We start from the raw sequence: 26,579 nt of genomic DNA, 5'->3' as shown, positions 1-26,579 counted from the left end.
TAACTCCCCCCGTAGGGACCATTTAATGTGAAATTTGTGATCATAAACTTAGTATGGATGAGCTAAACAAGGCTACTTACATTTCTTTAAAAATGGATTGAAGAGGAGTTTTGAAGAAATACATAGTTGATTTAAATTCAAACAAAGTTGCTATTCCCCCAACCTTGATGTCTCCATTCTTGTGATATCCAGGTGAAGCCAAAAAATCCTTCCCTAAAGAGCATGAACACTCAGTGAACTTCCATAGGATAAGAAAAATAATTAAAATAATCAGAAGAGAATGAGTTTTCATCTTTAAAACTGTGAAATAGTTTGTCCAACGAAACATCTGCTGAGACTGTACATAATTCATTGGTCTGGCAGAAGATGGTGCAGAGTTCTTGCTGATCCCACTCAAATTCATCTTTAAATTATTGACATTCCACTCCCCCTTAAAATACAATAAAATTGATAAGCAAAGAAACAGAAATCAAATTAATGGGAGTGGGGTATCATTTAAGTATGTTGCTGATTTGAGTTTAACTCTCACGCTTAGGATACAGAAACTTTATAGTGTCCTTCTCCTCCTTCTTAATCTCAAGTGCATCTGCTGTAGTTCTCTGTACTTAACATTAAATATAGTTTGCTGCTGTTTTTGAAGCTAAACTCATATTAAGAGAGAGACAAACATTAATCTGGCTGAAATGTTTGGGGATCAGAATGATGACACTTATCAAGTACATTGCATATGTGGGCAGAGATGTAATTACAAAGAAGTTAAGCCTAAGGTGGACAAACAGGTTGAAAAGGTGATAGTGAAAGCTAGAAGGATGCTAAGGTATATATGGAGAGGTATGGCCAGTAGGGAAAAGGGGGTATTGATGCCCCTGTATAAGACTCTGATGAGACCTCATTTAGAATATTGTGCAAAGTTCTGGAAACCGCAACTTTAAAAAGATATTTAAAAAATGGATTTGGTCCAGAGGAAGGCTACTAAAGTGGTGCATGGTCTTTATCATAAGGCTTATGGAGACAGACTTAAAGATCTCAATATGTACACCTTAGTGCAGTGAATCCCAGCCCCCGATCCTTGGCCCACTAGCAGGCCATGGCCATCTGACTACTGGGCCAAGAGAGCATCAATCCCTCCTTCTCAGCCGCAGCCATCTGACAGTTGAATCACAAGAGAATCCATCTTTCCTTCCCAGACCACCTCTGTACTGAAAAGTGCAGTGGCCTTCCCCGGGGCCTTCCCTCTACTGCCGCATCACTGATGATATCATTCATGAGGCGGCGGCAGAGTGAAGGCCCTAGCGGGGAAGGCAGCGAAGCAGCCTGTTCAGTGTTGCCACCGATGCACTTTTCAGAACTGAGGTATGTTAGGGCCTCGCATTCGGAGGGTCATCGGGGTTTGCTGCGTGTGGGGAATGGGAGAGATGGAAAATTTGCAGGTGGATGGGCTGTCAAGGTTCTGCTGCATGTGGGGCATGAATGGCAGAGATGGAAAAATACGCAGGAGTGATGGGTCCTCAGGGGTTCTGCTGCACATGGGCTGGAGAGATGGAAAGGTGCGCAGGGGCATGGGTTGTCAAGGTTCTGCTGCACATAGGAGATGGGAGAAATGGAAAGGTGCAACAGGGGTGGGTCTTTGGGGTTCTGCTGATGTGGGAGATGGAGAAGATGGAAAGGTATGCAGGTGGATGGGTTGTTAGGGTTCTTCTGCATGTGGGGAAGGGGAGAGATGGAAAGGTGCACAGGGGGATGGGTTCTAAGGGTTCTGCTGTATATGGGGGATGGGAGGGAGAGAGGGATAGGTGTGCATGGGGATGGATTATCGGGGTTCTTCTACACATGGGGGATGGGAGAGATGGAAAGGTGCGCAGGGGGATGGGTTCTCAGGGTTCTGCTGCATATGGGGGATAGGATGGAGAGATAGAAAGGTGCTCAGGGGATGGGTTGTTAGGGTTCTGCTGCACACATGGGGGGTGGGAGGAAGAGATGGAAAGGTAAACAATGGGATTTGTCAGAGGGTTATCAGGGTTCTTCTGCATGGAGGGATGATAGAAAGGGAATGGAGATATAGCCTGACCAGTGGAGATTATGTACTGATATTCAATTTTATATAATCAGGAGAAGGTAACCTACTAACATATGAACCATATTACTCTTCCCGCTAACTTTAAAGTTAAAGTTAAAAGAATAAATAACATCATCAGTGGTAGGGAGAAATTCAACCCAAATTCTTGTGATAGTATGTCATTTAATCTCCATACACAAGTGCACATCTCATCTCAAACAAAGACTCTGATGCCAGTGAAGACTGAGCTGCCACATGCCACACAACACACTGTGATTATGCAAGGGGCACCTAGCACACCTTATTCTGTACCTGTCTAAGGGGAGATGGCAGCAAGTAGTCAGCCACAGTTATCCATCACCAGCACTGTAGGGATCTCAGAAAGAAAAGATCTAGCAACATACATTGATCACAAGAGTGAACATGGGACTACTTCCAGAATGAGAAGCCAGTCGAGAGTTATAGCAACTCTACTAGAAAGTCTGCAGTAGTGCACAAGATGAACGTGCTTCCCAAAGCAGCTCAACCAAAAGATCATCCTCCTTCTGTAGAAAAAAATAGAGATCCCAAAAAGACAATGTCCAGTATATAAGTAATCACATCCTGTTCTGAAATGTTGATGGTTGAAGGAGAAGACCTTGAGAGATTGAAAGGAATTGCTGAGAAAATGTCAAATCTGTTATAAGTATTGCTCTTCAATCAAGAACATGGCCAAAACTGTAAGTGCACAGTATGTGATAGTGACCAACACATCAGTGCCTTACGACCTTGCAGGAGTAGACCAACCTCTCTGAAGGTCCCAGCCCCAGAATCAGGCCAAGGCACAGATAAGGGGACAGAGCAAATAACATCATAGAACATCACCATGAACTGCACAAATGTATGGGGAGAAGTCCTCATTGGAAGTCATGCATCAAGATATATGTGGCAAAAGTATACCCTAGAGCAGGGTGTCCAACCTTTTGACTTCCCTGAGCCGTATTGGCCAAAAAAAATTTTCTGGGGCCATACAAACACTAACATTAGCTGATGAGCCCAAAAAAGGTTGAGCAGGTCCCAAATTTTCAATCACTAATATAGAAGATGTACATTTCTAATAATAAACCTTCATTAAAGGGACACTGTGGAGAGGAACCCAAAAAAGCAATAATACCCTGACTGGGTGATCCTCCACATACACCGCTGACAGTGGGAGCAGCCACAGGCTTCAGCATCCCCATTCTGATGAGAAAGGATGCGAGCTCCTGGTTCTCCCATTCATTTCTATTACAGCTACATTGAGCCTCTTCAGAGGTGAGCCTCATCAAAGTGGCAATGCTGAATCAGCTGTCAGCAGCGCACGTGGAGGATCATTTAATCATGGTAAATATTACTGCATTTTTGGGCCTCCCACTTTGAGCTTAGGCTCCCTCAAAATGAATATCTCCTCTGCTGTAGCTAGTAGGGATCCCCAAGCCTCATCAACTGACAGCCACATCCTCCCCCCTCGAACTTCCCAAGTTCTGCAGCTGGCAGCAATATTGCAGAGCTGCCACCTTCCCTCCTCCCTGCTGCCCCTTTGGCTTTCATGCATGCATGAAATCAGCGGCAGCTTGAGGATATTGCCACTGGCTGTAAAGCTTGGAGATTTTGAGTTGCTAGACTGGATGAAGATGTCTTCAGTTGGTAGGGCTTGGGAATCCCCACTATCTCATGTATTTATAAATTGCACTCAGGCAGGGAGAATCTTTGGTGCTCATCCACTAATTTTGGGCTCCAGTCCCTCCCCCAAATCAGCTGTATATGACTAAGCCACTGAATACAAAAATTGTGATGCACATATCCCAAAGCTAATATATTCCAGTTAATAAATTCAAAATAAAACAATTTTTTCTACCTTATTGTCTGGATGTTATATTTTTCCATCATCTTGATCCCAGTTTCTCTTTCTGCTTTTTCTCTTTCCAGTGTCTGCTGTCCAGTTTTTTCTCCTCTTCTTTCTTTCCATTTCCTTCTTATGCCTGTCTCCAATGTATTGATTTTTCCCTTTCAGATTCTTAACTTTTTCTTTTCTGCCTCTTATTCAAATCTTGCCTTCTTTCTCACACTTCTTCTTTTTAAATGTTCAACTATCTCTCAATTCTCCATCTTCACTTAGTCTCTAGCTCTCCCATTTTCCATCTCACTCCTTTCCCAGCCTCCTATTCCCTTCTATCTACTCTCTATTACCACATTTATATCACTGCACTCACTGCTCTCTGACTCATCTTGTCATCTCCATTTTGGACCTGATCCACATGGCTCACCACTTTCAGAATCCCCCTCCCTCTCTCTACTGGTCAGGCTATAACTCCCTGTCCCTTTCTTTCCATCCCCTAGCATCATCTTATTCTAGCTCTCTTCCCTCCTGCCCTTCCATGGTTTCATCTCTCCTCCTCTATCTCCATGGACCAATATTTTGCTCCCTCTCTTTTCTGCTTTTCTTCTTCCCTCCCCCCTTGAGGCTGAACAATGAAATGGAAAATAAAAAAGAGATGCTGCATCTCTCTGCCTTCCATCCACAGACCTAATATTTCTCCCTCCCTCCCATCCCCAGATCAAACTTCTCTTCCTTTCTCTTCCCAACTGTTCCCCCATTCAATCTATCCCCCTGCCTACCTGCCTCCCTTCCCCAGGTCCACCATTCCTTTCTTTCTCTTCCCAACAGTTCTCCCTTCAAGTATCTCTTTCCCTCTTCCTCCACACTACCCCAGGTCCAACTTCTCTCCCTTCAGACCATTGCCTACCATCTCTCTCTCTGTCTTCTGTTTCTTGTCCCATAAGCTCTTCCCCCATGCCCAAAATGGCACTTCTTTTAAAACCCTCTCCCCAGAAAAAGTCCAGGAGGCTTCCTCAGCCCAGCATGTTCTCCCCATTCTCAATGTACCCATGCATCTCTACTCACTCCTCTCCCACCACCATGTCCAATAATTCTCTCTCTGTCTCCGTCCCTTCTCTCTCTGCCCAACAGTTCTCCTCTTTCTTTATCTCCCCAATTGCACCATCTTTCCCTCTCTCAGACACCCAATTCTCCCTTTCTATTATCTCCCTCACCTCTGCATCTTTCCTTCACTCCCTCCATTCTTCCATCTTATGGCTCATGCTCCCCTCTATCTTTCCCTTCATTCTGTCTCCTTCACTGCTGCCCCAGCCCTCTCCACCTTCTCCTGAAGGGCTACTCACTGCTAGTGTCTGTAACTCCCACTTCCTAAGCCCGTTGATTTTAAAGATTATTTTAGCACAGGGGAAGAGCTTGGATCCTTATGTGACTGAAGAAGAGAGGGCTCCTTCCATAAACTTTCTATCCTGTGCTCCTTCTCTCCTTTGTATATGATTCATTTCAGCTTCACCCGCTCTCCATTTTTCTGTCTCCACCTTTTCCTATGCTCTGGCATCCCTTTATTCTCCTTCCTTCCTAACCACTAAACCCTATGGTCTGGCATCTCTTTCTCCTTCTCTTCCCTCCCCCCATGCCCTGGTAGTTCCTCTCTGGCACCTCTTCTCCCTCTGGTATGGCATTATCTCCATAGTTTCCCTTCTCTCCCCCATGCCCTGGCATCTCTCCTCTCCTTCCAACTGCCCCTTGCCCTCCCCCATTATCTGGTATTCTCTCTCCTTCCTTTCTTTCTCTCCCTCTTTCTCTCCTTCCTTCCTTCATTTTCCATGGTCTGGCATCTGTCTCCTTCCCTCCCCCATGCCCTGGCATCTCTTCCTCCCCCTCCATGGTCTGGTATCTCCCTCCCATGGACTTGGCATCTCTCATTCCTCTCCCTTTTTCTTCTCGATCCTTCCCTCTATCCCCCAATTGGGTGCAGCAGCAGCAGCAGCATTTCTCTTCCCCCTTACCTTCCCTGTGCAGAAGCAGCATTTCTCACCCCTCACACACACCCATCAGCAATGCAGCATTCACCCCCAAATTACCCCTCCTGGCCAAAGTGAAGCATTTGCTTAATACTGCTGATCCCTTACCCACTCTCCAGCAGAGTAATGCAGAGCACTGGGTTGTTGGCCTTGTCCATGGAGCAGCACTGTAGGTTCTACATGGCCATATGCAGCAAGGGATGGCACTTGTGCATGCCAGGAAAGGGCTCAAGGGTACGTGTGCCACCTGCAGCTGCCATGGGCCACCGGCAGGGAGCTCAAGCTCTTTGCTGTTCAGACTCAGCAAGGTGCGGTTGGGCTGTGGCTTGCATGCCAGCTGCAGCCCCCAGTTGGGCTCCTGGCGCACGGAGGTGGGCAAGTGCTGGTTCACACAGATCTCGAACTTGACCGATGGTGTTTAAGTGCCTGCAGCGTTCGCTCAAAGTCGCGAGCAAGCAGCTTCCACGCGCCTCCTGAGGCTGATCTGGAAGAGTTCCCTCTGATGTTGCAAAGTCAGAGGGAACACTTTTAGGTCAGCCGCAAGAGGTACACAGGATCTGATGTTCGTGGCTTTGAGCAAAAGCTGCTGCAAGACGGAGGATGGAGCCGGCAAGACTGTAAACACCTGGGGAAGCAGAGAAAAACACTGTATCACTCTCGAGCATAAGCTGAGCTACACAAAATATTTCATGAGGCTGCATGTGGCCGGGGACTGTGGGTTGGACACCCTTGCCCTAAAGAGCAACCAGAAAAGGCAGTGAAAATGTATGTTGTCATCAATGAATAAAGAATCCCGTCCCTGGCAAGGACAGATTTTTTAATATCTCGGTTTACCCAAATGTGTTTTGCGGTCGTTGTAGCTTGCACAAAATGCTGCAGCACGTCTTATTGTTCACACCTTCAAATATGATCATATCATACCGATTCTTCGTGAGCTTCATTGGTTGCCAATCGTTATGCAGATTGAGTTTAACGTTCTTTGCTTGATCTTCAAACTGCTTCAGTTCAACTGTCCATTGAGTGTTCGCTCTTTGTTGCAGTGATATCGTCCTTCACGGGAGTTGCATCCGCTGATAAAACTTGTTTGGATGTGCCATTCTTAGCAATGGTATGACTTTCGAGAAATCACAAGTCAATGATTTCAGTCCAGGCCCAAGCTCTGGAATGCCCTTCCTTTGTTTTTGTGCCAAACTACTCTGCTTTTGCATTTCAGAAAGGGGTTCAAGACTTTAGTGTATGAGTGTTTCTTTGGCTCCATCTCTGAGAATGTTTAGATTTTTCTGTTTTACATTATGTATGCAATATTGTTTTTGTGTGTGTTTTTACCATATTTTGTATGTTACTCTGTTTCTCGCCTAGATTTGTGGATAGGCAGGTTATAAATACTTTTAAATAAATAAACAAATAAAAATCCAGGGAAACCACTACCTCTACCACCTTAGAACCTGTTCATGGAGGACTAGGAAGACAGGGAGAAAAGCGAGTGAATAGCAGCATCAAGCATGATTTACCAACTTTAATTGCAACCAGATACCATACATCATGGAAGAAATCCTTACACCTGAAGTTGCACAACAGTACTCTCCTCTGAAACCAATAGCAGAACACCTGCAATCAGTGCATCCAAAAGCCAAGATCCTGCTCTTAATATGAAGAGATACACCAGCCCTTGTCAGAGCTCTTGAGCTAAAGGTAGGACCAGCTGATGCTCTATATGCTTACCAACTCATCCTCAGATGGGTGATTGTAGGTGACGTCTGCCTCAATGGGCTGAGGAGACTAAATGAAGATGTGCACAAGATGTGTGTCTTGGCCAACAGATGCACTACCTTATTCAAGCCTTGTCAGAACCATCTGCATGTAAAAATGTCTACAGTTGGAAAGAACCAGAACCTAGTTCAATCATTTACCAGAGCAATATCCAGAAAATCATTTGGGTGATACAGTGTTCCAAGTCATGAAGGATGATGACAAACTTACTTTCAGATGAGGATAGAGAGTTCCTCAAGGTCATGATTCAGGAATTCTCTAAAGATGAGTCTAACAGTTGGGTGGCTATTCTACCTTTTTGGACACCCAGAATACAACTTCTAAACAATAGAGAACAAGCTCTATCTCAGCTCATTTCACTGCAGAGAACTTTATGGAAGAAACCAGAGACAAAACAGCACTTTATAATATTCATGAAGAATATGCTGGACAATGACCATGCAGAACGAGCTCCATCAATGAAAGATAATCAGGAGTGCTGATACTTATCTATCATTGACATATATTAGAGAATGACGGGGAAAATTTTTTTTCATTGCTCCCACCCTGTCCCTGTGAGCTTGTCCCCATCCCTGCTCAATCCCTGTGAGTTCAGTCCTTATCCCTGCCCCATCCCCACATAACATATATGTCTTCCACATTCCCTCCACACTATAAGTAAAATTTCATATACCCTATAGTATTATTTAGAGAAGTATTTAAATAGTTTTTTAAATATTAAAGTAAATTTATAAAGTAATTAAAAAATTTAAGAAGTTTTTATAATAAGATGTAGGTAGGTTTGAGAGTAGAAGTTCATTAATTGGTAGGGAGGTGGGATATAAGCTGGTGATGTTATAAGGAGGCAGGAGAAGAAGGCATTTCTTGTTCTTTTTTCTCTTGAAAAAGTCCCATTATGGGAATTATGGACTCCGAGGTCTGAGGCTTGTTCCCAAAACTTTTAAAATATTTAAAATTAAAAATAAATTATTTAAATTGAGAATTTTTTATAAAATGATAATTTAATGATTTAATTTAAACTAGTGGAAAATAGTAATTTACAATTATGTGTCCATTGTTGAGTTTTTGCTAATGGTCTCTAATATATTATTTTGCTAATAGATTACCATTGATATTGTGGTTATTTGTTGTGCATAAAGATTAGTAACAGATACAGGACATTTATCAACACACAGGTTAACCTGGACCCATCTTCCATTAGTATCATGAGAAGAAATGTATATCCGGTCTATTTCTGATTAGGGTAAGGACCCCATTTCTTTTCAATAATGCAGGAGAAAAGTAAGGTAAATGGGCCCAGTGAAGTCGTATTTTATTAGCCTCTGTAGCACTGAAATGGGTTTCCTGTAGTAACATGACATCTGGTTGTGAGGAACTTAAGTACAACATAATTTTCTTTCTTTTAATAATATTATTAAAGCCCTTGACATTCAGTAATATATATATATATTTAAAATTATTTATTTATTTCAATAAGTGCAATTCTTTATTCATTTCATGAAGTGCAATAACTTTCAATAAGTGCAATACAAGATAAAATCATTTTACACTTTAACATCACTTAATACTCTATCAAAGTCTAATTCATATCACATATCTCTCCCCCCACATTCCCAACAATTATTCTCAGGCTTAAGAAAAGAAAAAGTACCTGCCTCCCCCCTCCAACTTGGACTTGTATATTCAAAGGGAGAAAGTAATATTCATTCTTTACAATATTTTGTTAATGGCTTCTGAAGTAAAAGGCTGCTTTGTTTACCTCATTGGAATAACTACAAGACGGCATTGTATCTTCCAAAACAGACAATATTTGTTTATTGTTAGTATAAAAAACTTACAGTATTACAGCAGCAAAGACATATTGGAAAAAAATATATTGTCAGTTCAGAATATGCAATGGAGAGAAGAATTTGCACCCATATGCTTAGCAGGGGGCTAGCAGTTCCCCGTAGCATAAGTAAGTGAATCTCTCTGGCTTTACCTAGAACCCACGTATTTTTATACAGAGCAATTCTTCCTTTGTCCCAAGAAAGTCCATCCCCGAATTCTGGTTATGTAATTCCCTATTGGTACATAAAAATAATATACATCTAACTCTTCCCATTCGTCCACGCCTCTCTCTCACCTCCACACCCCCCCCCCAGTAAAAGGGGGGTCTTACAGAAACAGAGAACTGGTGTTGAACTTTCTTCTTTCAGCATTGAAACATGCAGCTGCTAATTAGAGGTGTTACAATTCTGTGCATATTCGAGTTGGTGTCCTTATAAGATGAAAAGTTGGCAAAGATGACCTTTCAGCAATCCAGCTGTCTGGTTCCCATAGCTTGGTTGGGAGACAGGAAACCCATGGTTTGGTACCAAGTTCTTTCATCTCGTTACACCCACATGAGCAGAGCTCCTTGCTCATTATAAAAGTTTTATGTCTTTCTAGGGTGTCTGGCATATGAAGTCATACAGCAGTGATAACAGTTCAGCATAACCTTGAAGGGATATCATCCCAGCAGGGAAACAAGAACATCATTGTTAGCATTGCAAACAGGCTGAAGATGATTACAGACAGCAAGGTACAGGCTGGGCCTGGCTATGGGAAATTATGTCTGTAGTGTCCAGCATACACAAGTGAAAATCTAGGTCTGTAGAGTTCAGTTGAATCATCCATATGTCCAGGATATACATGTCAGTCCCCTCATGGTGGGCTGAAGGACGTCGGAAGCCCACCACACAAAAGGTAGCATAGAGAGGAAGAAACAGAGGCGTGGAGGAGGGGCAGCCCTCCCAACTATCTAGCTAAACTAAACAACAGTACATGCCAGAACCAGAGGATGGAGGTACAAAAGGCTAATAGGTGAACCATAAAAACAACAGTGGGCAAAAGCAGGATTCAACAGCAGTCAAGACAGTAGTCATTGCTAAGTAAAGAACAGCATTGAGAGTCATCAAAAATATGAGAACCAGACCATAGGAAGATATGAAAGCAAGAAATACATACAGGACATATGTGTTTCTGTTCAGGTGGTAGTATAAGAGGCAAGCTAACAAAATATAAATAAAGCATTAAAAGAAACGAATGACATGGTAGTAAATAATAAAAACAAAAAACAAAAATGGACAAACTTGACAGGTCCATAACCTAGCCTAGGCATCACAGCATAAAAATCATAATGTCACTTAAAAAGAATATACAGAATAAAACAAGCAGTCCTCCACAAAAATAAGTCCTGAGTCAAAACTGAAGACAAGATAAAGTCCAGCAAACCGGCAAAACAGGCATAAACCAAACATGGGAGAGAAAGTGTCCAAGAAAGTAAAAGTTCAGGATGCAACGTTTCAAGGCACGCAGTCACTTTAAACCGGTACGGTGCACACTCGGAATGAAAGGGGCCTGCACATACACCATCTTGAAAGAAGTCCAGGTATCATCATCCAGCAGCCAAAATCCAGTGAAGAGAGTCAAAGAAAAGAAAGAGAGAGAACAGGTTGCCCGTACTGAGGGCGTCAACAAGGGACAAAAATCATGCATTTACTGATCATAAGTACAGTAAGAAAGATACAAGATTCAAGTACACAATATGCAGAAGAGGACATGTTACATGGTGTAAACTCAGGAGAAAAATACCATTAAGTCTATAGAACCTTTCTCTAAATAAGAGAACCCCTAACGGAGCAGCGCTCAGGCCATGAAAGAGAAAAAAAATAAAAATAAAAATGTATTGTAAAAAGGCAATTTAGATAGAAATAAAAAAACTAAAATGCAAAAAAGGGAGAGAAAAATCTCCAAAAATGGCCAAAGAAAAATCTCCAAAAATGGTCAATGGTATAGTCGGTTTCCCCGGGATACCCCACAAACCAAACAGATAGACAACACAAAGATTACAGAGCACAAACATAGAAAACACAAAGGTACAGGCGTGGAACTTTTCTTCCATCAGTCAAAGATTTAGAGCTGAACTTAGATCTGCAGAGAAATGCACAGTTAGACAAAAACAAACATCCATCATAGCACGAATCATAATTGTGTGCACACAGTGGCAAAGTAAAGTGCGATATAACACATGGCATAATAATCACATAATCAGAAAAGGCATCTAAATGGTTACTGGAACTTCTGAAAGAGAAACCGTAAGAATGTGATCACGCTGACTCGGTGCCCTGCCTATTTCATTCATAAGGCAGACAGGGACGCAACTGCTAGGGTGAGCTTCAATCTGGAAAAATAAGCAAAACTTACTAGGTAAAGTAAGATACAGTGTACAATGTGAAATATAGAGGTATTCTGAAGTATGGCAATGTCAATTCAAAGGAAAAAAAAAGAAACAAGTTAAATGTTAAGTGCAAGGTCATTTCAAGGTTACTGAAAGCATAACAGTGTCCTCCTTCTCTGGGTTAGAAAAAGGCTCATTGTAACAGGTCCAGAACAGCTCTGTATGTATGACTGCGAAGACAAAGAAGAGACATTGTAACGTGACACCACCCCTGAGGACACTTAGCCAGGTTCCCTGCAGGCAGAACCGGAACCCTTGTCTGACACCTGGGTCCCGCTACACGCTGAGGAGAGAGCGATCAGTGATCTCTTCAATTACCTTACCAGTGTCATCAATCTCAAGGCAACAGTTAGAAAGATTAAACTTGCCACACACCCCACCCTCCGCAGCAAGGAGGTAATCGAGGGCAAGGGAGTCTGATAGATAGCAGTGCGCATCTTAGTGCTTTGCTGAGTGAGGAGGTTTAAAGCCAAAGAAGTTTCATTGGTTATGATTTCAACAACAACCTGAAGGCGAATAATTCTGTTAAGCATGTAAATAGGAGTGCGGTAGCCCCATGACCCATCCTCCGCCCAGGTGGCAGGGCCATAATAATGGATAATTGTATGTAGAAGCTGAGTGATAATAGCACGTTATACAAACGTGCATGGGAAGAAAGAATTCATAAAGAACACCAGGAGAAAGACACAAAACGGGAAAGCAAAGGAGACAGTAAGCACACAAGAATGAATCACAATCCAAATATTTCAATGGTCAGAAAAATATGGATACCTAACCTCTAGCATTGGTAGGCTTGTACTTTAAATCCCCCAACACTGGGATACAAAGGCAGGGATGTGCCCAACACAAACCCCACATGTCTGACAAATGGTCGTTTATTTTTTTTCTTTTTTTTTATTACCAGCAGACACACTTTTACAACTGCGAGAACCTATCTGGCTCAATTCTCTTTAAATTACTCACTGCCTGTAACAAATCCACTGCTCCACTGCACGCAGGATCAAACACTAGTTCCTTCGAGCTTGACAAAATGATATGTCGAAAATCACAGTCCTTATTCACGTTCATCAGTGTGAAACTCACATTCTTAATTCTGGCTAGATCCACATGCATTTTACCCTGTTACACAATCCTGTCTGCAACTTTCGGCAACAATCATGCTGGCTTGCTTTACTAACCTTTCCCAGGTTTCCAACCTAAATGCTTTTTCCAGCTCCCTGGGTAATTTATTACAAAATTATACCAAAAAAAACTCTACAAACCCAGAGTTAAACATATAAGAAACAAGGAAAGAAAGAAAAAAAAAAAACTTCAAGGAGGGAAAGGAAAGAGAACATAGATGGAAGAAAAGCAATAGGGCAAAGGGAAAACGTGTGGGTGTTAGTTTTGTTGCTTTGAATTTAGCTAAATGGTACGAAACCATAAGATGAGGAGAGTGTGTAAAAGCCTGAACCAAGTCAGAACTAATGAGCATACCGTATTTTATTTATCTTAGGCAAAATACATTGCAATCCCTAAAGCCAAACACAAGCGGTTATAGGGAAGATGGTGGAAGCTATGATCAAGGATGGTATTTGCGAGCACATCGAGAGAAATGGCCTACTGAGAACAAGCCAGCACGGATTCTGTAAGGGAAGGTCATGCTTAACGAACCTTTTGTACTTCTTTGAGGGAATAAGCAGTCGGGTGGACAATGGGGAACCCATAGACATCATTTACCTCGATTTTCAAAAGACTTTCGACAAGGTGCCACATGAAAGGCTGCTTAGGAAGCTGTGGAACCACGGGGTGGGAGGGGATGTGCACAGATGGATTAAGCACTGGTTGTCGGGTAGACTGCAGAGGGTCGGAGTAAAGGGACAATATTCTGACTGGCGGGGAGTCACGAGCGGTGTACCACAGGGATCGGTGCTGGGGCCGTTACTCTTCAACATATTTATCAATGACCTGGAAAAGGAGGCAAAGTGCGAGGTTATAAAATTTGCAGATGATACCAAACTGTGCGGCAGAGTTAGATCCAGGGAGGAGTGTGAGGACCTGCAAAGGGACCTGGACAAGCTGGAAGACTGGGCAAACAAATGGCAAATGCGCTTTAATGTGGAAAAATGCAAGGTCATGCATATAGGGAAAAAGAACCCGTTGTTCAACTACAAATTGGGGGGGGGGGCATTGCTGGGAGACAGCAGTCTAGAGAGAGTCTTGGGTGTGCTGGTGGATGCATCACTGAAGCCATCTGCGCAGTGCGCAGCAGCCTTGAAAAAAGCCAACAGGATGCTGGGCATCATAAAGAGGGGCATAACAACCAGGACGCGGGAAGTCATCATGCCATTGTATCGAGCGATAGTGCGTCCACATCTGGAATACTGCGTTCAGTATTGGTCGCCACACCTCAAGAAGGACATGGCGGTACTTGAGAGAGTCCAAAGGAGAGCAACGAAACTGGTAAAAGGGCTGGAACACTGCCCATACGCCGAGAGGTTGGATAGGCTGGGGCTCTTCTCTCTGGAAAAGAGGAGGCTCAGGGGAGATATGATAGAGACCTTCAAGATCATGAGGGGCATAGAGAGGGTGGATAGGGACAGATTCTTCAGACTGAAGGGGACAACAGGTACGAGGGGGCATTCGGAGAAACTGAAGGGAGATAGGTTCAAAACAAATGCAAGGAAGTTTTTTTTCACCCAAAGGGTCGTGGACACTTGGAATGCGCTACCGGAGGAAGTGATCAGGCAGAATACAGTACAGGGATTCAAACAGGGATTGGACGGATTCCTGAGGGATAAAGGGATCGTGGGATACTGAGAGAGGTGCTGGGATGTAATACAAGTATAGAAAGCTAACCAGGTAATAAGTATGGAAACCCAACCAAGTCGTGAATGTGCAAGACCGGAGGGTTAGGACATCGATGGGAAGATAGGACTTCAATGGGAAACCAAGGTGGCAAGGGGGCCCCTTCTGGTTATTCAGACAGGTCGTGACCTGTTTGGGCCGCCGCGGGAGCGGACTGCTGGGCAGGATGGACCTGTGGTCTGACCCGGCGGAGGCACTGCTTATGTTCTTATGTTCTTATGTTCTTATGGTCCTGTCACATACACATTACGGTGTACAAAGTTCATATAACCAACGCAGAAAGGTCTGCCATCAGAAACTGATGCTAGTAAATGTAAATGAAGTATAATGTCTCCTAAAGTCAAAAAATATCCTAAAACTAGGAAGGCAGAAATAGTTTATATAGATCAGAAAACTAGTTCTTGGCTCCTTAAGTGTTTTGTTTTATTAGTATTCAAACGCAGTGAACATTGAATCCATAAGTACCCAAATAAAAATTGCATTGTATGATATCATCGTCTGCAAGCCTGCCATAACTGGCAGGGTTGAGATGTTACGTCTCAGGATGAAAAACAGGACTATGTATGCTATGTATTCCCCCCTCATGTAAGAAGAAAAAGAGGGACAGTCAACAACAACAAAAAAGAAAAGAAAAGAAAGAAAGAAAGAAAACCCTGTCCTTATTATCTCTAGACCCATTCTGTTTAAAATCATGTATACCACTGTTTGCAATTCTATTTCCAATGTAATAGAACAATTGTCCACTGTGAGGGGTCAGCTTGTTTGGTTTTCCCCTCGAAATGAAAGCAAGATAAAGGCACCGATTTACAGTGTAACAGGAAATCCATAAAAAACAGAATTTAAGCGTGGCACCTCGGTTCAAGCATAAATTAAATACTAGGGCATAAGGAAACTTTTTCCTCTTGTCCCCACTCTGGCTCACAGTCTCTAGCGTAAAGCGGGAAGCAAGAGAAGATTCCGATGGATTTTTGACATGTCACATACGGTCACACATACAAAAAACATCAGGAAAGCGTCGGATTACAAAGATCTCCATGGCCTTAGTTCAAATGGGCCGACAAACTCTCTAAAACCCATAAATCAAGGTGCAAGTTAAGTAAAAGACTTTTGAAACCGCTTAATCAGGTTTCTAAGCAGTGTACAATATAAGGGTAACGGGCAGCTTAACAATTTTTTTTTTTTTCTAACTCCTATTGCTCCACAAGTTTCCAAGGTATACAAACTACGTTTGCTTTTCAGTACAGGAAGCCGCTAATGATCTGTGAAGGGGGAGTGAGCCTTCTAAGCTCTAACCCTTACCGAATGCTGTAGCTTCATAATGCTGGCTAAGCAAATATAGAGATATACAGGCAGCAAACAAAAACAGATTAGCGGAGGTACATTTGCAGTCGGCTGGCCACACCCTCCACAAAATGTACCTTCACTGTACAGGACAATCTTTAATGTACAGGACACTCCGGAGCTACAATTATAGCCTCCATGCCGCCTCCCATCTCTGTTTAAGGCATCATCTTAAATTATTCTTTTTCCTAACTTAAAAACTTTAAGGGGTCTCATAGGCAGCACCTCTTTGCAAAGCCCTTTGTTTTGCAACAGGAAAACATTTCTAGCTTCCTTAGTTCTGCATGCAATTCTCCTACGAATTGCAAAATTTTACATAGCCAATTGTTTTGTTTTGTGTTTTTCTTTTTCCACACTAAACTTTTCTCTTAATACTGAACACACTGTCCTTGTCACTTCCAAACATCCTTAAATTTCTTAAAATGTCCCTGCTGTATGGCTATTACACTCTCCATTTTAAAGATGTGGTATAAAGAATTCCACCCAAAATTATAACTCAGCCGGTCCCAATTTTTCCAGTTTTTTGTAATATGCTGTATGGCAACTCCTGTCATAATGAGTAAAAGTTTATTATTATAAGAAGATATTTGGCTCTTAGCTCCCATTGATGTACCAAATAACACAGTATCATACGATAATGTCAACGGATTTTCCAGTAAATTATTTACTTGACCCCAAATAGATTTCCAAAAGCTAAGTACCAATGGACAATAGAATTTTTTCATAAATCCAGGCGTCAATTCTAACATCGGAGGGTAAGTTCTGGGTCAGCCAATCGCTGGCTGGCCAGCCGGGTACTTCCTCCCCTTTAGAACTGATGCCGGAAGTGAAGTTTTGTATGCCCGACGCTTGTACGTGCCGGGCCTGGCTCGGGGAAGGAACAGGAGAAATAGGCTGCTGGTTTGAGGGTGGGAGTAGGGAAAGAATCATGGAAGTAGAGAAATCAGCATGATGGCTTTGTGGGGGCTAGGGGAAGAGAGAAAGAAATGCAGAAATAAAGAGGGGGCCAGTGGGAGAGAAAAAGAAAGGCACAAATAAAGAGGGGGACCAGGGGGAGAGAGAAAGAAAGATGGAAATAAAGAGGAGGGACAGGGGGAGAGAGAAATAAAGAGGGGGCCAGGAGGAGAAAGAAAAAGGACCAGAAGAAGGACCAGAGACTCATGAAATCACCAGACAAAAATGTAGGAAAAATGATTTTATTTTCAATTTAGTGATCAAAATTTGTCCGTTTTGAGAATTTATATCTGCTGTTTATATTTTGCACTATGGCCCCCTTTTACTAAACCGCAATAGCGGTTTTTAACGCAGGGAGCCTATGAGCATTGAGAGCAGCATGGGGCATTCAGTACAGCTCCCTGCACTAAAAACCACTACCGCGGTTTAGTAAAAAGGGCAGGGGTATTTGTCTATTTTTTATAGTTGTTACTGTGGTGACATTGCAGAGTCATCTGCCTTGACCTCTTTGAAAAAAACCCCAAATATAAATGATAATTAACATTTTCTCTGCGTACAGTGTTTTTTAATTTTAATTTTGTGTTTTTTTTAATTTTATTGTTTGTAGATTATTTTGACTTGGTCATTTTAAAAGTAGCTCGCAAGCCCAAAATGTGTGGGCATCCCTTCTGTAAACAGTGGTGTCCGTCCCAGCTTGTGCTCCCTCCTGTGGTTGTTTCACTTCTGGCCGGCTCCCCTGCTCAAAACTGCGGGTGTCGGCTCCTCACGCAATCTGCGGCCACGTTGGAAGCGTTCCCTCTGATGTCACGATGTCAGAGAGAAGACTTCCAACGCAGCTGCGGATCATGTGAGGTGTAGAAGCCCGCTGCTTTGAGCAGGGGAACTGGCCAGACAAGCTGGGCAGGGAAGAGATGTTGCTTCTGCACAGGGAAGGGGGGGAGAAATGCTGCACAGGCAAGGGGGGAGAAATGCTGCTGCTGCACAGGGAAGGGGGAGAAATGCTTCTGCTGAACAGGGAAGGGGTGAGAGAAATGCTGCTGCTGCACCCAATTGGGGAGAGAGAGAGAAAAAGGGAGAAGGAAGACAAGGGAGAGGAACCAGAGATGCCAAGTCCATGGGAGGGATGGAAAGGAAAGGAGATACCAGACCATGGAGGGGGAAGAAGAGATGCCATAGCATGGGGGGGGGAAGGGAAGGAGATAGATAGAGATACCACACCATGGTGTGGAGTGGGAAGGAAGGAAGGAAAGGAGAAGAGAAAGAGAGATGTCAAAGCATAGGGGAGGGGTGGAGACAGAAAAATGGAGAGGGGATGAAGCTGAAATGAATCATGTGCAAAGGAGAGAAGGGACATAGAAAGAGGGAAGATGCCATATAGAAGAGAGAGAGGGTGGACCGTTGATGGAAGGGGCAGAGAGAGTGTGGGCAGGAGATGGAAGGGGTAGAGAGAGAGGGCAGAAGCTGGGTGGAAGGGGCAAGGAGAAGGCAGATGTTGAATGAAAGGGAGAGAGGACAAGTGCTGTATAGAAAAAAGAGAGCAAAGAGAAGATGATTAAAGCAGAAATGACAAACGGTAGAAAGATTTTTTTTGTTGCTTTACTTAGAATCAAGTAGTATTGTAACTGTATTGATAAAAGTTTATAAATAGGAAATGGAAATAAGGCAATTTTTTGGACTACACCCCTTTCCTCAGGACAGAATAGCATAACAGCAGTATACTGTACTGTTCTGAAGAAAGATTTGGCCTCTGAAAGCTAATTGAAAAATGGATCAGTCCAATAAAATGGTATTTTCTTATTTCTCATTATTTGTTTTATTTTTATTTGTTAATTTGTAAAGTGGTGATTGTTATGTATCAGTTTTTTCAAATTTACATCTACTTTCTTTATATTTTGCACAGTATTAGGGGACATGTGTCAATGTTTTTGTGGTGTTGTGGTGTTGCATTGTATGCAGAGTCTGGTTTCTTGGCGGTTCAGCTTAACTTTTGTCTATATATTTCTATTTTTAGTTTATGATTATTCCATATTGGGCGAGGGTGCATCTCTTTTCTGTGCGTATGAAAAGGACATAGTTTTCAGTTGGCATTGACTGCAGGATCAATTGACTGGCGGGATCTGGCTTGTTTAGTTTTACAATGTATGTGTTGGTGTTCTAGTGCTCACTGCAGTGTTTAAGATGCTGCCTTTTCCTAGGTACACTCTTGTTTTTTGATATGTGGATTGTTACTAAAAATCATATTTTTGATATAGATTGGGGGGTGTCAAAAAATGATGGGCCCCGGGTTTCACATATGCTAGGTACGCCACTGCAAAGCTCTAGAGCTGAAGGTAGGACCAGCTGATGCTCCATATGCTTACACAACTCAATTTACAGGTATAAATATTTGGCTATAGCTTTATTATTTATAATAATATTATCTTGAGTTACAGTACAATTCATGTCCAAAATCTACAAATGCCCAATGTATATTTCACCCCCGGGTGCTCTTCAGTGTTGAAATTAGCTCCCATTAAGTTTTTAAACTCTATAACATCCCCCCAACACGACAGACTATGCTTCCCCTCACTATGGCCCTTTTCTGCTGTCATTTTCTATGTTTCTTTCTATGAGTGTTATATTTATTTACTATTAATGGCTAATCTCACAACTCCAACTGGGCCAATACTCCATTTTCTGCCATGCCCAAAGCTGCGATCACACCTTCTATCCCTTAAAGCTAAACTAAGTTTACCCAAAGCCACAAAAAACTGGAAAAACATCTCCCCCTATTCTGAAGTCTCTGATGACTTCCCAGCCATACTCATCATACTTCAAGACACCTAGTAAGGTCCAGATGTTTTTGTAATCCTCTTTGAGGTACACTGAGTGAGCCAATGGAAGAGATGAGCACATGCTTCTGTTATGGAGCAGCATGACTTTGATGCTCCTGGATGATCTGTAAATGAAGAGATGCTACTCTTTTGGGTTACAGGTGAGTCCAATTGCATTAAACAGACTGGTCACATTTTGTCAGAAGCAGGTGGGTGAAGGTGAAAAACACTTGTTGACACTTCCTCTGATTTGTTTTTTGCACACTTCAAATCAACAAGTTCCAATGCTTAATCTAGACCTCAAAAGTTCAGCTCTGGACTTAGTGAAACCAAGATTTTTTTTCCCATCAGAAGAAAGTGCAATGTGTCTGTGGTATTGTTTGCCATGTATCAGTACCCTACCACTCCTTAGTAAAAGGGCCCCTAAGTTTGCTTAGCTTGGAATCAATCTGGAATGTTCTATAAGAAAGGCAAATTTTAAGAATATCAAAGTTCTGGTCACAAAAGCAAAGTGTGAGGAAAATGATAACCATTTCCTATACTTTTGTGTCATAGGCAATTAAGAAAGAACATATTACCCAGAAACAAACAACGCTGTATTTTTTTATGAACATGACAATTTTCATTACTATTCTGTACTGTTAAACATCTGTTACTATGGTGCTTAATTTTAGACATCTGAAAGCTGCCTATTGTATGTGGTGTCTATTCTACAAAAGAAAGTAAATTCTAGTATCATATTCAATCAAAGATTATGTGCTGATATTCTATTTTATATAGTCAAGAGAAGGTACCCACAAACAAATGAACCATATGGCATTTCCCCTTAACTTTAAAGTTAAAAGAATAAATATCAGATCCTCAGAGGAAGGGAAATATTCAGCCCAAATGCTGGTGACAGTATTTAATTTATTCTCTATACTCTATATGTTTCATATTCTTAAGTCACAGTGGTGGCACTATACTTTTAAATTACAAGGAATAATCTATTAGGATTGCGACTGAATATTGCCAAAATCAACTTAATTTTTCATCCTACTCTTCTTCAGCCCTTGAGAATGATGAACATACAGCTGGCTTTGAATATTGGATAGACTGTGTACAAGTTGGAATAAAACTATAGAACTTACAAATTTCTGACATAATGCAATAATTTGTTATTTTTGGGCTCCTTTAACTAAGGTGTGCTAGTGTTTTTAGCGTGCGCTACATTGCCGCTCGCGCTAACGCCGTGCTATGTGCCAAAAACTAATGGCAGCTCAATGGAGGTGATAGCTTCTAGTGCTCGTGGCATTGTAGTGTGTGCTAAAACTGCTAGCACAGCTTAGTAAAAGGAGCCCTTAGTTCTCCTTTAACATTTCGGGAAGTTGAAGTCAATTCATTTTTTTGCGATATACTTCCTATTGTTCCTTTCAGGCCTCAATAGAATAATGTAGCACTTGGGAATAAAGATACACCCCATTATTCCAGAACCAGAGGCCAGGATAGCAAATATCTCTACTGCTACCATATACTTGCCCCTGGTGCTCAGGTATGTAGGGATGAAAGACACCCAGACACTGCAGAATACCAGCATGCTGAAGGTGATGTGTTTGGCCTCATTGAAACTGCCAGGCAGATTTCTTGCTAGAAAAGCCACAATAAAGCTGATACCAGCCAGAAATCCCAGGTAACCCAAAACACAGTAAAATGCAATTGCCGACCCTTCTTTGCATTCAATTTGAATTGTTCCATCTTCTCCTTCCATGTTAAGATGTGGGAATGGAGGAGCAGCTCCCAACCAGATGAGGCAAAGGAAGACTTGAAGAAGGGAACAGGAAAGGACTATAGAGTATGATACCCTGGAACCCATCCATTTCCGGAGCTTGCTTCCAGGTTTGGTGCTCTGGAAAGCCATAACCACAGTGATTGTTTTTGCCAGGACAGAGGAGAGAGAGATGGAGAAAGTTATTCCAAAGGCAGCCTGTCGGAGAATACAAGTCATTTTATCAGGATTGCCTATGAATATCAATGAGCAGAGGAAGCAGAGCATGAGGGAGACTAGAAGAATGTAGCTTAGGTTCCTGTTGTTGGATTTCACAATAGGAGTAGCCTGGTAATAAATGAAGATTCCCAGAATGACAGCAGTGATGAAGAAAAAGAAAATGCTGATAAGTGTCAAAATGATTCCCAAAGTTTCTTCATGGGAAAGGAAGTTTATTATTTTTGGGACACAGGCATCCCTTTTTTCATTGGGCCACTGGTCCTCTGGGCATCTTATACAGTCGTCCATATCTGAGAAGAAATAGAATTTTCTTAGCATCTGAAAAATGGCCTCAGTTTTCAAGAATATCTAAATTCTAAATTTTAAAGATGTGAAGGTTGATATTCAGCTGGTGGTGCTTAGCATTTTGCTGAACACGGATGACTTTATGTCCATAAATTCAATGTTGGGCCATGTCACTTGCCAAAGTAAGAGAATTGCTTAACATTGCACATAGGGTTCATGAACCATGGACTTTTAGGGGTGTTCTTGAGGACATCTTTGCATTGGGGAAGTAAAATGCTTGCAAAAAATGAAATGTCCAAATTTGTACCTAATTTCCCTCCCTTTTTTAAATCATAAAGAATTTGCAAAGTTTGCAAGAATTTTATTGATTATAAGCCCATAATATAAAAACCCTCACATATAGCTTGAAAAATGTCTGAGGGTTTTTAAAAGGGATGGAACATAGATAGACCATATACGGGGATTACATTTAAGCCCACGGGTTTCAGAATATTGTATGTTTGATGCATAAATATCATATGTACATACTAACATTTATGTGGCCCATAGACTAGGGTTACCCAATGGCTTCAGTGAAAAGAGGATGGAATGAGACATCTGGGTTTTATTTCTATTGAAAGCAATGGAAGTAAAATCTGGATGTCTTAATCCATCCTCTTTTTTCTGGAGCCATATTGTAACCGTACCATAGACCAGCTTAATTTTGGTTCCTAAATGGTGGTACACTCTTATTGAATTGCCTGCTATGTGTTTTTGCAGATTAATTGCTGATATTTGTTACTTTAAAATAATAACATTTCCGTTTTACTAAATTGTGCATGTTTGTGTAGGAGGCTTATGGTGCTATACTATACTATGATCTGGTCTTATATCTCACCAAATCCTCCTAAAATAAATTTATAAAGATTCAGAGTTTTATTTTTCAGCTTGAGAACAGTGTAGAAAGAGACTGACCCACAGTTTGGAGTAGGGAGAAACAGCTAGTTTCTCTGGTTAATAGTTTGGTGGAATCTTGAAGAGAATTACTCTAAGTATCTTTCTATCTTTATACTTATAGCTCTGGGGATCAGTGTTCCAGTCCCTGAATATACCGGCAAAGGGGGAATTTCTTTTTGGGTTTTTTACCCTCTTTTTCCCTGATATTGTCATTCTGGCCTGCCTCCATAGGGTACCATAGGAGGCCAGGGGTTACATTTAAAAAAAATAAGAGCCCCCAATCCCTTCCTACCCTCCCAATACCATCCTCTTTCCCTCCAGTCTCTTTAAGAAGCTTATCATCTTGATGCTTCTGATCACTATGAATAGGACAGCGTATGAGATTGATCACAGACTTTTTTATTCAAATATCTAATAAATAAGATTCCATAGGTTAGTGACTCTCATGATAAATTAAGCTACAATAAAAGGCCAGTTTGTACTCTACCTTTATAATTATTCTCCCCAAAATCCATTACCTGTAGGGCCCCTAGTGTACACTTAAGCTTGGGTACCTCCACTATTTACTTCTGGATCTGAATAATCTACTGGATTCTTCTAAGTAACCAAGCCCAACCACTGTTGGAGACAGAATTCTGGGATGGATGGTCTATTGGTCTTTTTTCAATACGGCTTTTATTATAAGAACATAACATAACATAAGAAATGCCTCTACTGGGTCAGACCTGAGGTCCATCATGCCCAGCAGTCCGCTCACGCGGCGGCCCAACAGGTCCAGGACCTGTGCAGTAATCCTCTATCTATACCCCTCTATTCCCTTTTCCAGCAGAAAGTCATTATGTTCTTATGAATTTCACAGAATAGACATCGTACTGAATAACCTGCCACCATGAGCATCTCAAGTGTTAAACATCACTCACCAGTTTGATTGGAGATCTCTCTACCTGTACAGGGAGTACAGTCATAGCAGCAGACTGGCTTTCCTTCTCTGGGTAATTTCCTATAGCCAGGAGAACAGCTTGGACTGCATCTGGATTGTGGAGATGACTAAAGATTGAGGAAAAAAAACCTGTCTTCAAATGACAGTGAACTGTAGTGTATAAAATGCATTTTATTTTTCTACTACTACTATTAAATATTTCTATAGCAATGTCAGATGCATGCAGCACTGCACATATATATGTCCAAGTCTACAGCTGTCAAATCGGCAGTCAGAGAGGCTCTTCTTAGAGTAGAAGAAAGCCTAGCAAAGAACATTAAAAAGGGGGACAAATCCTTCTTCAGGTATATTAGTGCCAGAAAGAGAAACACAGATGGGATAATACACCTTAGAAAACCTGACGGGAATTATGTAGAATCAGATTCAGATAAAGCCGAACTACTAAATGAATACTTCTGCTCAGTCTTCACCTGCGAGGCGCCAGGGTCCGGTCCACAGTTGCAGGAAAAGCAAAGCTCGGTAGATCCGTTTTGAAATTTTGAGTTTACACCCAGTGACGTCTACAGCGAACTATCTAGATTCAAGGTGAACAAATCCATGGGACCGGACAATCTACACCCCAGAGTGCTCAGAGAGCTGTGTGACGTCTTAGCGGAACCATTATCCGTACTCTTCGATCTCTCCCTGAGCATGGGAAGAGTCCCCTTGGACTGGAAAACAGCCAACATCGTTCCTCTGCACAAAAAGGGTTGCAGTGTAGAGGCGAGTTACAGACTGGTGAGTCTCACATCGATAGTGAGTTAACTTATGGAAACACTAATCAAACGCAAATTAGACATGATCCTGAACGTGGAAAATCTATGCAATCCCCACCAACATGGATTCACCAATAATAGGTCCTGCCAATCCAATCTTATCAGCTTCTTTGACTGGGTAACGAGAAATCTGGACTTAGGAGAGTCCCTGGACGTCGTGTACTTGGACTTCAGTAAAGCTTTTGATAGCGTCCCCCACCGCAGGTTATTGAGCAAGATGAAATCAATGGGATTAGGTGAAACACTAACTGCATGGGTCAATGACTGGCTAAGTAGTAGACTTCAGAGGGTGGTGGTTAACAGTACCCTCTCTGAAACATCGGAGGTGACCAGTGGAGTGCCGCAGGGCTCGGTCTTGGGCCCAATCCTCTTCAACATATTCATAGGAGACCTGACTCAGGGACTTCAAGGTAAAATAACATTATTTGCAGAAGACGCTAAATTAGGTAACATTGTAAGTAAATGTGGTTTGTCCGACAGTATGACGCAGGACCTGCTTTTATTGGAACATTGGTCCTTGACCTGGCAGCTGGGCTTCTACGATAAGAAATGCAAGGTCATGCACCTTGGCAACAATAATCCGTGCAGAACGTACACACTGAATGGTGAAACCTTGGCTAGGACTGCAGCAGAACGAGATTTAGGGGTGATCATTAGTGAAGACTTGAAAATTGCCAATCAAGTGGAGAAGGCTTCATTCAAGACCAGACAAATGCTGGGTTGTATCCAAAGGCTTCATTCAAGACCAGACAAATGCTGGGTTGTATCCGACAGCATTTGTCTGGTCTTGAATGATGAAATGCCTGCACCGGAAATGCCTGCACTGGATCAGACCTGGGGTCCATCCAGTCCGGTGGTCCGCACACGCGGAGGCTCAGCCAGGCGTACTTGGGCGAATACCTTAATCATTTGTATCCCTCAATGTGTCCCGCAAGAAGATGTGCGTCCAATTTTACCTTGAATCCTAAAATGGTGGTTTCCTCCACCACATCTTCTGGGAGAGAGTTCCAGGCGTTCACTACCCGCTGTGCGAAGCAGAACTTTCTGACATTAGTCATGGCCGTGACCCCTTTCAGCTTCAGTCCATGACCTCTTGTCCGAGTCACATTTGACAAAGTGAATAACACTGTTTCTTGGTCTCCATACTTTCTCCTTGTCGGTGAGCGAGCTTGATCCATTTTGTCGATTCCTTTTAATATTTTAAAAGTCTCTATTAGATCCCCTCTCAGTCTTCTCTTCTCAAGGGTGAATAATCCAGATTTCTGAGGCGTTCTTGGTAGCTCAAGTTCTCCGTACCTTTTACTAGCTTTGTCACTCGCCTCTGCACCCTCTCCAGCAGTGTTATATCCTTCTTCAGGTATGGAGACCAGTGTTGTACACAGTATTCAAGTGTGGTCTGACCATTGCTCTATAAAGCGGCATTATGACCTCTTTCGATCTACTCGTGATTCCCTTTTTTATCATGCCCAACATCCTGTTAGCCTTCTTTGCCGCTACCGTGCACTGAGCCGACGGCTTCAGATTCCTGTCTATCAGTACCCCCAGGTCCTTTTCCTGTTCGCTCTTCCCCAATGTTATACCTAGCAGTTTATACTCATGCTCCTTGTTTTTCCTGCCCAGGTGCATCACTTTGCATTTTACTACATTAAAACTCATCTGACAATTTTCTGCCCATCTCTCAAGTTGGTTCAAATCTCT

General features: G+C 42.3%; 1 pseudogene; it reads right to left on the bottom strand.

Annotated features, from left to right (window-relative positions):
• Window positions 1–2,529: 2,529 nt before the first annotated feature.
• Window positions 2,530–26,579, bottom strand: part of LOC117346310 — a 71,108-nt pseudogene continuing 47,058 nt past the window's right edge.

Source organism: Geotrypetes seraphini, chromosome 12 (assembly GCF_902459505.1).
Source record: "Geotrypetes seraphini chromosome 12, aGeoSer1.1, whole genome shotgun sequence".
Lineage (NCBI taxonomy): Eukaryota > Metazoa > Chordata > Amphibia > Gymnophiona > Dermophiidae > Geotrypetes > Geotrypetes seraphini.
The sequence above is the reverse complement of the archived record's forward strand: the minus strand, read 5'-3'. Positions and strand labels throughout refer to the sequence as shown.